Raw genomic sequence first — 13991 nt, 5'->3', positions numbered from 1 at the left:
AGTTATATTCTTGTACATAGGAGCAGTATTATAGTAGTTATATTCTTGTACATAGGAGCAGTATTATAGTAGTTATATTCTTGTACATAGGAGCAGTATTATAGTAGTTATATTCTTGTACATAGGAGCAGTATTATAGTAGTTATATTCTTGTACATAGGAGCAGTATTATAGTAGTTATATTCTTGTACATAGTAGCAGTATTATAGTAGTTATATTCTTGTACATAGGGGCAGTATTATAGTAGTTATATTCTTGTACATAGGAGCAGTATTATAGTAGTTATATTCTTGTACATAGGAGCAGTATTATAGTAGTTATATTCTTGTACATAGGGGCAGTATTATAGTAGTTATATTTTTGTACATGGGGCAATTTTATACTAGTTATATTCTTGTACATAGGGGCAGTATTATAGTAGTTATATTCTTGTACATAGGAGCAGTATTACAGTAGTTATATTCTTGTACATAGGAGCAGTATTATAGTAGTTATAGTCTTGTACATAGGAGCAGTATTATAGTAGTTATATTCTTGTACATAGGAGCAGTATTATATTAGTTATATTCTTGTACATAGGAGCAGTATTATAGTAGTTATATTCTTGTACATAGGGGCAGTATTATAGTAGTTATATTCTTGTACATAGGGGGCAGTATTATAGTAGTTATATTCTTGTACATAGGAGCAGCATTATAGTAGTTATATTCTTGTACATAGGGGCAGTATTATAGTAGTTATATTCTTGTACATAGGAGCAGTATTATAGTAGTTATATTCTTGTACATAGGAGCAGTATTATAGTAGTTATATTCTTGTACATAGGAGCAGTATTATAGTAGTTATATTCTTGTACATAGAGGCAGTATTATAGTAGTTATATTTTTGTACATGGGGCAATTTTATACTAGTTATATTCTTGTACATAGGAGCAGTATTATAGTAGTTATAGTCTTGTACATAGGAGCAGTATTATAGTAGTTATATTCTTGTACATAGGAGCAGTATTATATTAGTTATATTCTTGTACATAGGAGCAGTATTATAGTAGTTATATTCTTGTACATAGGGGCAGTATTATAGTAGTTATATTCTTGTACATAGGGGGCAGTATTATAGTAGTTATATTCTTGTACATAGGAGCAGCATTATAGTAGTTATATTCTTGTATATAGGGGCAGTATTATAGTAGTTATATTCTTGTACATAGGAGCAGTATTATAGTAGTTATATTCTTGTACATAGGGGGCAGTATTATAGTAGTTATATTCTTGTACATAGGAGCAGCATTATAGTAGTTATATTCTTGTACATAGGGGCAGTATTATAGTAGTTATATTCTTGTACATAGGAGCAGTATTATAGTAGTTATATTCTTGTACATAGGAGCAGTATTATAGTAGTTATATTCTTGTACATAGGAGCAGTATTATAGTAGTTATATTCTTGTACATAGGGGCAGTATTATAGTAGTTATATTTTTGTACATGGGGCAATTTTATACTAGTTATATTCTTGTACATAGGAGCAGTATTATAGTAGTTATAGTCTTGTACATAGGAGCAGTATTATAGTAGTTATATTCTTGTACATAGGAGCAGTATTATATTAGTTATATTCTTGTACATAGGAGCAGTATTATAGTAGTTATATTCTTGTACATAGGGGCAGTATTATAGTAGTTATATTCTTGTACATAGGGGCAGTATTATAGTAGTTATATTCTTGTACATAGGAGCAGTATTATAGTAGTTATATTCTTGTACATAGGAGCAGCATTATAGTAGTTATATTCTTGTACATAGGAGCAGTATTATAGTAGTTATATTCTTGTACATAGGGGCAGTATTATAGTAGTTATATTCTTGTACATAGGAGCAGTATTATAGTAGTTATATTCTTGTACATAGGAGCAGTATTATAGTAGTTATATTCTTTTACATAGGAGCAGTATTATAGTAGTTATATTCTTGTACATAGGAGCAGTATTATAGTAGTTATATTCTTGTACATAGGAGCAGTATTATAGTAGCTATATTCTTGTACATAGGGCAGTATTATAGTAGTTATATTCTTGTATGTTATTATTATTTATTTATATAGCACCATTGATTCCATGGTGCTGTACATGAGAAGGGGTTACATACAAAGTACAGATATCACTTACAGTAAACAAACTAACAATCACAGACTGATATAGAGGGGAGAGAGGACCCTGCCCTTTCGGGCTTACATTCTACAGGATGGTGGGGAAAGAGACAGTAGGTTGGCGGGTTGCAGCAGCTCCTGTGAGGCGGTAGCTCCAGTAGTGATGAGGAGGCAGTGGGGATCATTGCAGGCTGTAAGCTTTCCTGAAGAGATGGGTTTTCAGGCTCCGTCTGAAGGATCCGATTGTGGTTGATAGTCAGACGTGTTGGGGCAAGAATTCCAAAGGATGGGGGCTATTCGGGAGAAGTCTTGGAGGCGGTTGGGTGAGGAGCGAATAAGTGTGGAGGAGAGAAGGAGGTCTTGAGAGGACCGGAGATTACGTGAGGGAAGGTATCGGGAGATTAGTTCAGAGACTTATGGGGGAGACAGGTTATAGATAGCCTTGTAGGTCAGTATTAGTAATTTGAATTGGATACGCTGAGGGAATGGGAGCCAGTGAAGAGATTTGCAGAGGGGAGAAGCGGAAGAGTAGCGAGGAGAGAGATGAATTAGCTGGGCGGCAGAGTTAAGGATGGACTGGAGAGGTGCGAGGGTGTTAGCAGGGAGGCCACAGAAAAGGATGTTGCAATAGTCGAGGCGGGAGATGATGAGGGCATGTACAAGCATTTTAGTAGAAGGAGGGTTGAGGAAGGGACGGATTCTAGAAATATTTTTGAGCTGGAGGCGACAGGAGGTGGAGAGCGTTTGGATGTGCGGTTTGAAGGACAGGGCAGAGTCAAGGGTTACTCCGAGGCAGCGGACCTCTGGTATGGGGGAAAGCGTGATGTCATCAATTGTTATAGATAAGTCGGGTAAGGAAGATCTGTGAGATGGGGGAAAGATGACAAGTTCAGATTTGTCTACATTGAGTTTGAGGAAGCGAGAGAAGAAGGAGGATATGGCTGATAGACACTCCGGGATTCTGGACAGCAGAGAGGTGACGTCTGGGCCAGGGAGGTAGATCTGAGCATCATCGGCATAAAGGTGGTACTGGAATCCATGGGACTTTGAGTTGCCACAGGCCAAGTGTATAGATTGAGATGAGTAGGGGTCCTAGAACAGAGCCTTGGGGGATTCCAACAGAGAGAGGGTGGGATGAGGAGGTGGTGTGGGAGTGGGAGACACTGAATGTGCGGTTGGAAAGGTATGAGGAGATCCAGGATAGGGTGAGGTCTTTGATGCCAAAGGAGGAGAGGCAGTGGTAAACTGTGTCGAAAGCAGAGGACAGGTCTAGAAGGAGGAGTATAGAGTATTGTCCGTTAGCTTTGGCTGTAATTAGGTCGTTGGTAATTTTGGTCAGGGCTGTCTCAGTGGAATGATGGGGACGGAAACCAGATTGCAGATTGTCAAAGAGCAAGTTCGATGAGAGGTGGGAGGAAAGGTCAGTGTGGACATGCTGTTCCAGTAGTTTAGAAGCGAATGGGAGCAGCGATATTGGGCGATAGCTGGATATGGCTGTTGGGTTGAGAGTTGGCTTTTTAAGGATAGGCGTGATTGTGGCATGTTTGAAAGCAGAAGGGAAGGCACCGGACGTTATTGATACATTGAAGAGATGGGTTAGGGCTGGGATAGGAATGGTGGCGAGGTTGGGGAGGAGGTGGGATGGCATGGGGTCGAGTGCACAAGTGGTGAGGTGTGATTTGGAGAGAAGATGAGCAAACTCCCCTTCAGTGATGTTGGATAAGGAGGTTATGGGGTTTGGGCATTGGTCTGGTATACAAAGGGGTTGTGGTGGTTGAATAATAAAGACTTGCCGTGTTTGGTCTATCTTGTTTTTGAAGTGCGCTGCGAAGTCCTCAGCAGAGATTAGGGAAGTTGGAGGGGGCAGTGGTGGGCGGAGGATGGAGTTAAAAGTATTGAACAACTGTTTGGGGTTGTGGGATAAGGATGATACAAGGGATGTAAAGTAGGCCTGTTTAGCAGAGGTGAGGGCAGATTTGAATGCAAGTGTTGCTTGTTTGAGTGCAGTGAAGTCGTCTTGGGAATGCGTTTTCTTCTAGTGCCATTCAGCAATTCTGGATGCTTGCCAAAGCTTTTTAGTGGTGTTATTGTGCCAGGGTTGTCTATTGATTCGTCACACTCTGCTATGTATGACAGGGGCGACCGAGTCGATGGCTGATGCAAGAGTGGCATTGTAAAAACTAGAGTCTGTGGCGTGGAGTGAAGATATGGAGGACAGTGGTAGGATAGAGTCAGAGAGTATGTGAGTGTCTAGATGCGCAAGGTTTCTGCGGGGGTGCGCATGTTGCTGGACATGGGTGACAGGTGAGGAGGACAGTGATGAGAAAGCGAGTAGATGGTGGTCAGATAGAGGGAGAGGGGAGGTTGTGAAGTTAGATAGGGAGCAGAGACGGGTGAAGACCAGGTCTGATGTGTGTCCATCTGTGTGGGTGGCTGAGGAGGACCACTGAGTAAGTCCAAAAGATGAAGTAAGCGACAGGAGTTTTGAGGCTGCTGACTGGTGGGTGTCAATGGGGATGTTGAAGTCACCCATGATGATGGTGGGAATGTCAGCAAAGAGAAAGTGATGGAGCCAGGTAGAGAATTGGTCAATGAAGGCAGTGGTTGGGCCTGGAGGGTCGGTATATGACAGCCACTTGGAGGTTGTAGGGAGAGTAGATGCGGACAGAGTGGACTTCAAAAGAGGGGAGGACAAGGGAGGAAGAGGTGGGATTGGGTTGAAGGTGCAATTGGAAGAAAGGAGAAGGCCCACTCCTCCACTATGTCTGTTGCCAGGGCGAGGAGTGTGGGTGAAGTGGAGCCTGCCATAGCATAGCGCAGCAGGGGAGGTGGTGTCGTAGGGTGTCGGCCATGTTTAAGTGAGGCCAAGGAAGGAAAAATTGCAGGAGGTAAAGAGGTCGTGAATCACATGGAGTTTATTGCAGATGGAGCGGGCATTCCAGAGTGATCCCGAGAGAGGGAGCAGGGTGGTGGGTGTCAAGGGCACTTATTTGAGGTTGGAAAGAATTCGGGTGTTTATATTGGATTGGGAGCGATAAAAGGGGGTACTAATGGGAGGTATGAGCTGTGAGGGTCCAGGGTTGGGAGATATGTCGCCAGCAGTGAGGAGAAGCATAGAGAGGCAGAGCATGTGGGAGGAGGAGAGAGGGCGATTTGTTTTGTGTGATATTAGGAGAGATCTGAGGTTGAGGAGCAGTTCAGCGGAGGAGGTCAGGTGGGGGGGCAAGAGGAAAGGAGAGATTATGACTTGGTTAGAGGGTGCTGGGGTCTGTGGATAGCGAAGGAGAGTCAGGAATAATGGAGGCAAAACCATTAGAGCATATGTCAGCATGGTAAGAGTAAGTGTGGAGCTAACAAAAAGAAATTTTGTATATTTTAACAGAGGTTAGGCTGACCTTCTGGTCACTTCTGGCATATTTCTATTGTTATCCTTAAAAAAGACATCCTTGCAAAAGACAGCCCTGGGGCTCTGAATTTATGGCAACTGAACAGCACATGAGAAGGCCCAAGTGTGATCAGAAGGGAGGAGCAGCAGGAAGGTTGGACACAGACAAAGGAGATGATTAATTAGAAGTCAGAAGATAAAATGCAAAAGGAGATTGATTCACATGGACAGATAAGGCCAAATTGTGTGTTAGCATCAAGGAAATAAGGTGAGATAGCAGTCAGTGGACATACCATTAATAGAGAGATACAGGGTGATTGAGATCAGAAAAGATGGGTTATAGGCAGTATTATAGTAGTTATATTCTTGTACATAGGGAGCAGTATTATAGTAGTTATATTCTTGTACATAGGAGCAGTATTATAGTAGTTATATTCTTGTACATAGGGGCAGTATTATAGTAGTTATATTCTTGTACATAGGGGCAGTATTATAGTAGTTATATTCTTGTACATAGGAGCAGTATTATAGTAGTTATATTCTTGTACATAGGAGCAGTATTATAGTAGTTATATTCTTGTACATAGGAGCAGTATTATAGTAGTTATATTCTTGTACATAGGAGCAGTATTATAGTAGTTATATTCTTGTACATAGGAGCAGTATTATAGTAGTTATATTCTTGTACATAGGAGCAGTATTATAGTAGTAATATCCTTGTACATAGGAGCAGTATTATAGTAGTTATATTCTTGTACATAGGAGCAGTATTATAGTAGTTATATTCTTGTACATAGGGGCAGTATTATAGTAGTTATATTCTTGTACATAGGGGCAGTATTATAGTAGTTATATTCTTGTACATAGGAGCAGTATTATAGTAGTTATATTCTTGTACATAGGAGCAGTATTATAGTAGTTATATTCTTGTACATAGGAGCAGTATTATAGTAGTTATATTCTTGTACATAGGAGCAGTATTATAGTAGTAATATCCTTGTACATAGGAGCAGTATTATAGTAGTTATATTCTTGTACATAGGAGCACTATTATAGTAGTTATATTCTTGTACATAGGAGCAGTATTACAGTAGTTATATTCTTGTATATAGGAGCAGTATTATAGTAGTTATATTCTTGTACATAGGGCAGTATTATAGTACCGTAGTTATATTCTTGTACATAGGGGCAGTATTATAGTAGTTATATTCTTGTACATAGGAGCAGTATTATAGTAGTTATATCCTTGTATATAGGAGCAGTATTAAAGTAGTTATATTATTGTATATAGGAGCATTATTATAGTATTTATATTCTTGTACATAGGGACCGTATTATAGTAGTTACACTATATTCTTGTACATAGGAGCAGTATTATAGTAATTATATTCTTGTATATAGGAGCAGTATTATAGTAGTTATATTCTTGTACATAGGGCAGTATTATAGTACCGTAGTTATATTCTTGTACATAGCGGCAGTATTATAGTAGTTATATTCTTGTACATAGGAGCAGTATTATAGTAGTTATATTCTTGTACATAGGAGCAGTATTATAGTAGTTATATTCTTGTACATAGGAGCAGTATTATAGTAGTTATATCCTTGTACATAGGAGCAGTATTATAGTAGTTATATTCTTGTACATAGGAGCACTATTATAGTAGTTATATTCTTGTACATAGGAGCAGTATTATAGTAGTTATATTCTTGTACATAGGAGCAGTATTATAGTAGTTATATTCTTGTACATAGGAGCAGTATTATAGTAGTTATATTCTTGTACATAGGAGCAGTATTATAGTAGTTATATTCTTGTACATAGGAGCAGTATTATAGTAGTTATATTCTTGTACATAGGAGCAGTATTATAGTAGTTATATTCTTGTACATGGGGGACAGTATTATAGTAGTTATATTCTTGTACATAGGAGCACTATTATAGTATTTATATTCTTGTACATAGGAGCAGTATTATAGAAGTTATATTCTTGTACATAGGAGCAGTATTATAGTAGTTATATTCTTGTACATAGGAGCAGTATTACAGTAGTTATATTCTTGTATATAGGAGCAGTATTATAGTAGTTATATTCTTGTACATAGGAGCAGTAATATATTAGTTATATTCTTGTACATAGGAGCAGTATTATAGTAGTTATTTTCTTGTACATAGGGGCAGTATTATAGTAGTTATATTCTTGTACATAGGGAGCAGTATTGTAGTAGTTATATTCTTGTACATAGGGGCAGTATTATAGTTATAGTCTTGTACATAGGGGCAGTATTATAGTAGTTATATTCTTGTACATAGGAGTAGTATTTTAGTAGTTATAGTCTTGTACATAGGGGCAGTATTATAGTAGTTATATTCTTGTACATAGGGGCAGTATTATAGTAGTTATATTCTTGTATATAGGAGCAGTATTATAGTATTTATATTCTTGTACATAGGGACAGTATTATAGTAGTTATATTCTTGTATATAGGAGCAGTAATATAGTAGTTATATTCTTGTGCATAGGAGCAGTATTATAGTAGTTATTTTCTTGTACATACGGGCAGTATTATAGTAGTTATATTCTTGTGCATAGGGGCAGTATTATAGTAGTTATATTCTTGTACATAGGGGCAGTATTATAGTTATAGTTGTGTACATAGGGGCAGTATTATAGTAGTTATATTCTTGTACATAGGAGCAGTATTATAGTAGTTATAGTCTTGTACATAGGGGCAGTATTATAGTAGTTATATTCTTGTACATAGGGGGCAGTATTGTAGTAGTTATATTCTTGTACATAGGGGCAGTATTATAGTTATAGTCTTGTACATAGGAGCAGTATTATAGTAGTTATTTTCTTGTACATAGGGGCAATTTTTATTGTATAAAACCAACAAATACAATTAAAATAAACAGAATTCTTCCTTAATACAAAACATAAATTCTCATGAATGCATCAGACAATAATTATAGAACTAAATTAATACATTAGGAATAAAGGTAACTTAGAGTTCACTCCTGTGGAAGGAAGAATATGAAATAAACACTTTTAGTAACACGATCATGTTATTATCCCACAGACACATTCCTCCATAGTTTCTCATTACTCTGACTTTTCTTTATCTCTATCGCTCTTATCCATCTGAGCTCGGACAGTATCTTTGTGGCTGCGGTGACGGGATGGAAGGGCTCGCTGTGGAGGGACACTCGGGTTCTCATGTGCCAGTGGTAATACTTAATGGTGGTAATGATCAGGTACATTGTCCCCCTGTCGATGTTACCGTCAGTGGATGGGACACCATAGATAATGTCAGGGTATTTCAGGGACAGCAGTCTGGGGATTTTCAGCTTGGTCGATACTTCCGTCCATATTTCCCTACCTCCCCAGCAATCACAAATAAAATGCTCCATGGTTTCCTCCTGCTGACAACCAAGGGGACAGTTCCGATCCGAAACACTTAAATATTTTAAGTTCCCCCTCACAAAGAGCTTCCCATGTAACGACAGCCAAGCAATGTCAAAAAACTTTGCTGGAAGTCGCCTCCCATTGAGGAATCGGAGACTGTCCTGAAGAGTCTTGGTGGCACAATCTCTTAGGGCCAGTGGAGAGTAAAAGAAAGTCCTACATATATGAGCACACAGATCTTTCCTCGTATTACTCTCAATGTAGGACTTCTCCAGTCCCCACTTCCTGACACACTTCAGACCATATTCCAGATACTGGGGGAGGTGGTCACCTGTCCATCTCCTCCTCTTGAGACTGCCGCCTCGCACCCAAGATTCCGCAAAAGGCAATATCCAATACCTGATACTATTCGCCCACAGGGAGCCACTGTTTGAATCCATGCTCCCAAAATTTACTTTCAGAAACAAGGAGTCAAAGAAAACCCTTGGATTTAACATATCCAGCCCGCCCTCACTCCGCTGTAGGTACGTTATACCCCTCTTTATCAGGTTCATCCTGTTCCCCCACAAGAGCTGGAAGAACAGGCTGAGGAGCCTCGCCGAGAAGGATTCTGGCAAAGGAAAAACGACAGAGACATACAAGAAGACGGGGACCAGGTACGTCTTCAACATAGCAACCCTTTCTCTGTAAGTCAGCCTCCAGTTCTTCCATCGCTGAACCTTTGCATTTCCGGTCTCCAATTTTTGCTCCCAATTTAGGCTGGCATTATCGTCCCTCCCAAATTTAACCCCTAAGATCTTAATATGGGTGGAGGCCTTAACAAACTGCGGAAGATCAAAGTCTGGGTCAGATTGCAATGTCCACAGAGCTTGACTCTTCTCAAGGTTGACCAGAGACCCGGAGGCCTCTGAGTAACTTCTGATGGCCGCAGACAACATCTGCACCTCATGAGGATTAGATATCACCAGCGTCACATCATCCACGTAGGCAACCACCTTCAGAGGCAAGCAGTGGGGGACCGGCACCCCCCAAAAGTTACACTCCTGCAGTGACCTCAAAAACGGGTCTATGGCAAAAACATACAGGAGTGGACTCAGCGGGCAGCCCTGTCTCACCCCCGCCTCAACTCCAAAAGTGCCACCCTGCCAACCATTAATCAGAGGAAAGCTCACCGCCTCTCTGTACAAAGTCTTCTGCCAATCCACAAATTGTCCTGGGATACCGTACTTTGACAAAGTGGCCCACAGATAGTCATGATCAACTCTGTCAAAGGCTTTTAGCCTGGTCCAGACTGACAACATATCTACCACACCGCAGAGCTTTACATCTCTCAAACATCTCCCGTATCGAGATGACTGCTCCAGAGATGTTCCGCCCTTTTACCGTGCCAAACTGAGAGCCTACCAACAGTGCCGGGGACAAACAGACTAATCTAGAAAACAGGATCTTTGCCAGAATCTTCCTGTCAACATTCAAGAGGGCAATTGGCCTCCAGTTCTTGATGTCGCTCGGCTCCTTACCTTTAGACAGCAGAATTAATGAGGACACTCTCATGGATGGAGGCATCAGATGATTTTCTAGACAATTTTTGTAAACATCCACAAGAATTGGAGCCAGGAGGTCTTTGAATTTCTTATAAAATTCTGCTGTTATACCATCCGGACCTGGTGCCTTCTTCAGATTAACTTATCAATGGCCTCCTTAACCTCCTCCACCGTTAATTCTGCTGTCAAAGGAGAAAAGTCCAGATCATTAATATCAGGTGTTGGAGTTGCCTCCAAGAACTGAGTCATTTTATGTTTATCCAAAGCCTTCCTCTGAAACAAGTCAGTATAATAAGATTTCACAACCCCCAGGATACCCTCCCGAGATTCCTGCAATACACCCTGGGAGTCAATGAGACCTGTGACCAATTTATTGGCCACCCGCTCCCGGCAATTCTCAAAGGGATCAGGTGCCCCCAAGACCCCATAATCCCGTTCGAGAACCAAGGAGGTATACCTGCTGTACTGATACTGCCTTATCTCAGATTTCAACCGGTCGATCTTCTCTTTGTTACCCCCGCCCTCCGAATAGAGTGACTCCAATTCTTTGCGCAGCCTTAGGTACTGGCTATACTTACTCCTGCCTTTCTTAACTGACAGTCTCTTCAAGAGGTATCTGATATCATCCTTGACGTCCTCCCACCAGTCGGCCATGTTGTCATAGAAGTCCACTCTCTGTAGATGACCCTGCAAAAGGGAATGGACACAACTCTGGACAGAGACATCATGGAGGAGGCTAGAATTGAGTCTCCATAACCCGCTACCAACATCAGCTCGCTTAGTGGCCCCCAGGCAGAAATATAGGGCAAGGTGGTCTGAGTATGGGACGACTCTCTCACTCATGGCACCAATGACTTCCATGGGACTTACAAAAGCCAGATCTATTCTACTGCCTCTATTGGAGCAGGAATAGGTTAATTTTGACTTTCGTCCTCCCCGTTTAAAGACGTCCCCTAATCCGGCCTACAGGACTATGTTATTCAAGATCCTACCATCCCTCGTCACGGTTCTACCTGAGGAGCTGTCACCTGATGTCAGTATGGCATTAAAGTCCCCCGCCATTATCACTGGAAGAGAGGTGAACAGATAAGGCTTGACATCATTAAATAACTGTATCCTGTCAGTCACTGTCTGTGGCCCATAGATGTTAATAAGCCGGAGACGCCTCCCATGGACAGTGACTTCCAGGACCAGACACCTTCCCATTACCACCTCCGTCATCCTATGTACTGTCACATGCCCGGTGTTAAACAGAATGGCGACCCCGGCGTACGGCTCCATAGCCAGTGACCAAAAAGAGGGACCAGACCGCCATTCCCTTTCAGCCTCCCTCATGAGCCCCTGAGTCGTCAGCCGCGTCTCCTGCAGAAAGATGACATCTGCGTCCAGGTATCGGAGATGGTCATAGACAGAGTGCCTCGTCCTCCTCACCTTAATGCTGTTCACATTACTGGATGTTACTTTTAATGAGAAATCTGCCATCACAATACCACAACAGAGGAACAGAGATGCAAAAGCCGCCATCATAAGTCTGGGTCACAGATGTTCTGACTACCACCGGTCTCCATGTCAGACTGTATCTCAGTGTCAGCAGGTACGGGCTTCCGTTTTGTAGGGGGAAGGTCCGCTACGTCCCTGTCATACTCAGTCTCTATTCTTTTTATCTCTTCCTCCAAGTCCCCATCAGACTCAGACAAAACATCAAACTTATTGGACACAACCATCACACCTGCCGAACTCTGGACTTTTTTCCTGCCACCCTGGCTAGTGACATACTCCTCCTCAGGTTTACGGGAGGCCTTGTCCTTTTTTTTCCTTTTAACCTGATTACAGCCACTTTCTTCAGCTAGAGATGGTGATACTGAAGTGGCTACATGTGGCTGCTGGACCTGAGGGACGACCTCCATGCTCCCCTCTGTACAAAGCTGCTCTGATGTTACCTGAGCGGACCCCTGGTGGACCTCTGACCTGGTCAGTACTGTCCCTGACATTAAAGCCTCCTCCTGCTGAGCCTCTGTCCCTGTCACTAACTCCTCATCAGGAAGGAGCTTGCATATATTGTGCCAGGCATCAGGACAGTCCCTGTGAGGGTGGCCGACCTCCCCACAGAGGTTGCACTTGATGTTCTGGCAATCTGCCGCTAAGTGGCCGACTTCCCCGCACAGGCTGCACTTTACCACGGTACAGGTGTTTGCCAGGTGACCCACTTTACCACACTTAAAACACTTTCGTGGCTGCCCAGGGTAGAAGCAAACTCCCTTCTCCCTCCCGATAAAGAAGGAGTTGGGTAAGTGAGCCGTGATATTGTTGTGCTGGCGCAATTTCACCAGCACCTTCCATCCACCGGTCCATATACCGTCCTCATCCCTGTTTTTGGTGAGGTCGGAGACAAGGTCACAATGCCTCCGGAGCCACACCACAATGTCCTGCGGGGGAACAGCCTCATTCCAAAAGATGATATTAACCGTGGCGGTATCCGGCTTAGATATTGGAATGAAGCTGAAATTGTTCCAGCCATCAGCGTCCCTGAACTTGGGGAAATTGGCCCAGAATCTGTCCAGATAAGACATAAGCTTAAAGCTGATGTCATAGCCCTGTCTGTCTGGCAGATTGATGACCGCCAAGATATTAACCGGCGCAAACCCCATCTGGCGGCACAGAAGCTCCCTGACCACCAGCCTCCTCTCCGGCAGATCCTCCTTGGCACCTCTGTGCCTGAACCGCACCACATTCCTCCTTTTGAAAGCCTGCCCGGTGTAATTGGCGCCGGAGGTAAAGGACGGAGCGCCGCGGCTCCAAACATTACTGGGAGGGACCTGTGGGGCCACACTGGGCTGACTGACAGGGCGAGGGTCTGCAGCGGAGGGGCCTGTTGCACCTTGTGTGCTGGAAACCAAAGGGGGGAAATCACAGACATTTTGCACATTATTATCACCATCATCAATCTCAATAGCATCATCAGAATGCGCAATGTCCACCACAGTCTCTGTACCCCCTTCAGCCCCCAACCCCACATGAACAGTATCAATATCCCCAGAATTAGTGCTCTCCTGGACACCAACAGTAGATGCAGTCTCATGTCCACTGTCTTGCTGTTGTGCTGGGCATGCTGGGACTTGTGGTACTGCTGGGATCTGAGCCTCTTGCTCCTGCTTGGGGTCTGCCGCAGGTAGTTGCGGCTGCTGGTGCAGTATCTGACCCTCCTTAAAACAGAAGCTAGCGGGCTGCAGCACCGGCCGCACCTGCTGCCGGGTCCCCCCTGGGACAATGTCTGTGCGGGAACCAGCAGAGTCCTGCGAGCAGGACCTAAACCGCTCCTGGTTCCTATATGTCTCTGCCAGGGGCCCCATCCTCACCAGCACACAGTCTATGTCCCGCACCACAGTCGCCAGCTCTACCCCCAGTGCATTCAGTCTCTGGTCATATACAGAGTGATCCCCAGGATTAGCAGCCTTCACCTTGTAAATGCAGTCAATTTCCATTTGCAGAAGATTCCTCTGCTGCTGC

General features: G+C 42.8%; 1 protein-coding gene across 3 annotated transcripts in view; it reads left to right on the top strand.

The window, feature by feature from the left end:
* ADCY8 (adenylate cyclase 8) overlaps positions 1-13991 on the top strand; it is a 451884-nt gene that overhangs the window by 183509 nt on the left and 254384 nt on the right. The window lies entirely within an intron of this gene.

This window comes from Dendrobates tinctorius, unplaced genomic scaffold (genome assembly GCF_039654945.1).
Source record: "Dendrobates tinctorius isolate UK_male_01 unplaced genomic scaffold, ASM3965494v1 ptg000116l, whole genome shotgun sequence".
NCBI lineage: Eukaryota > Metazoa > Chordata > Amphibia > Anura > Dendrobatidae > Dendrobates > Dendrobates tinctorius.
This window is presented reverse-complemented; position numbering and strand designations above follow the sequence as displayed.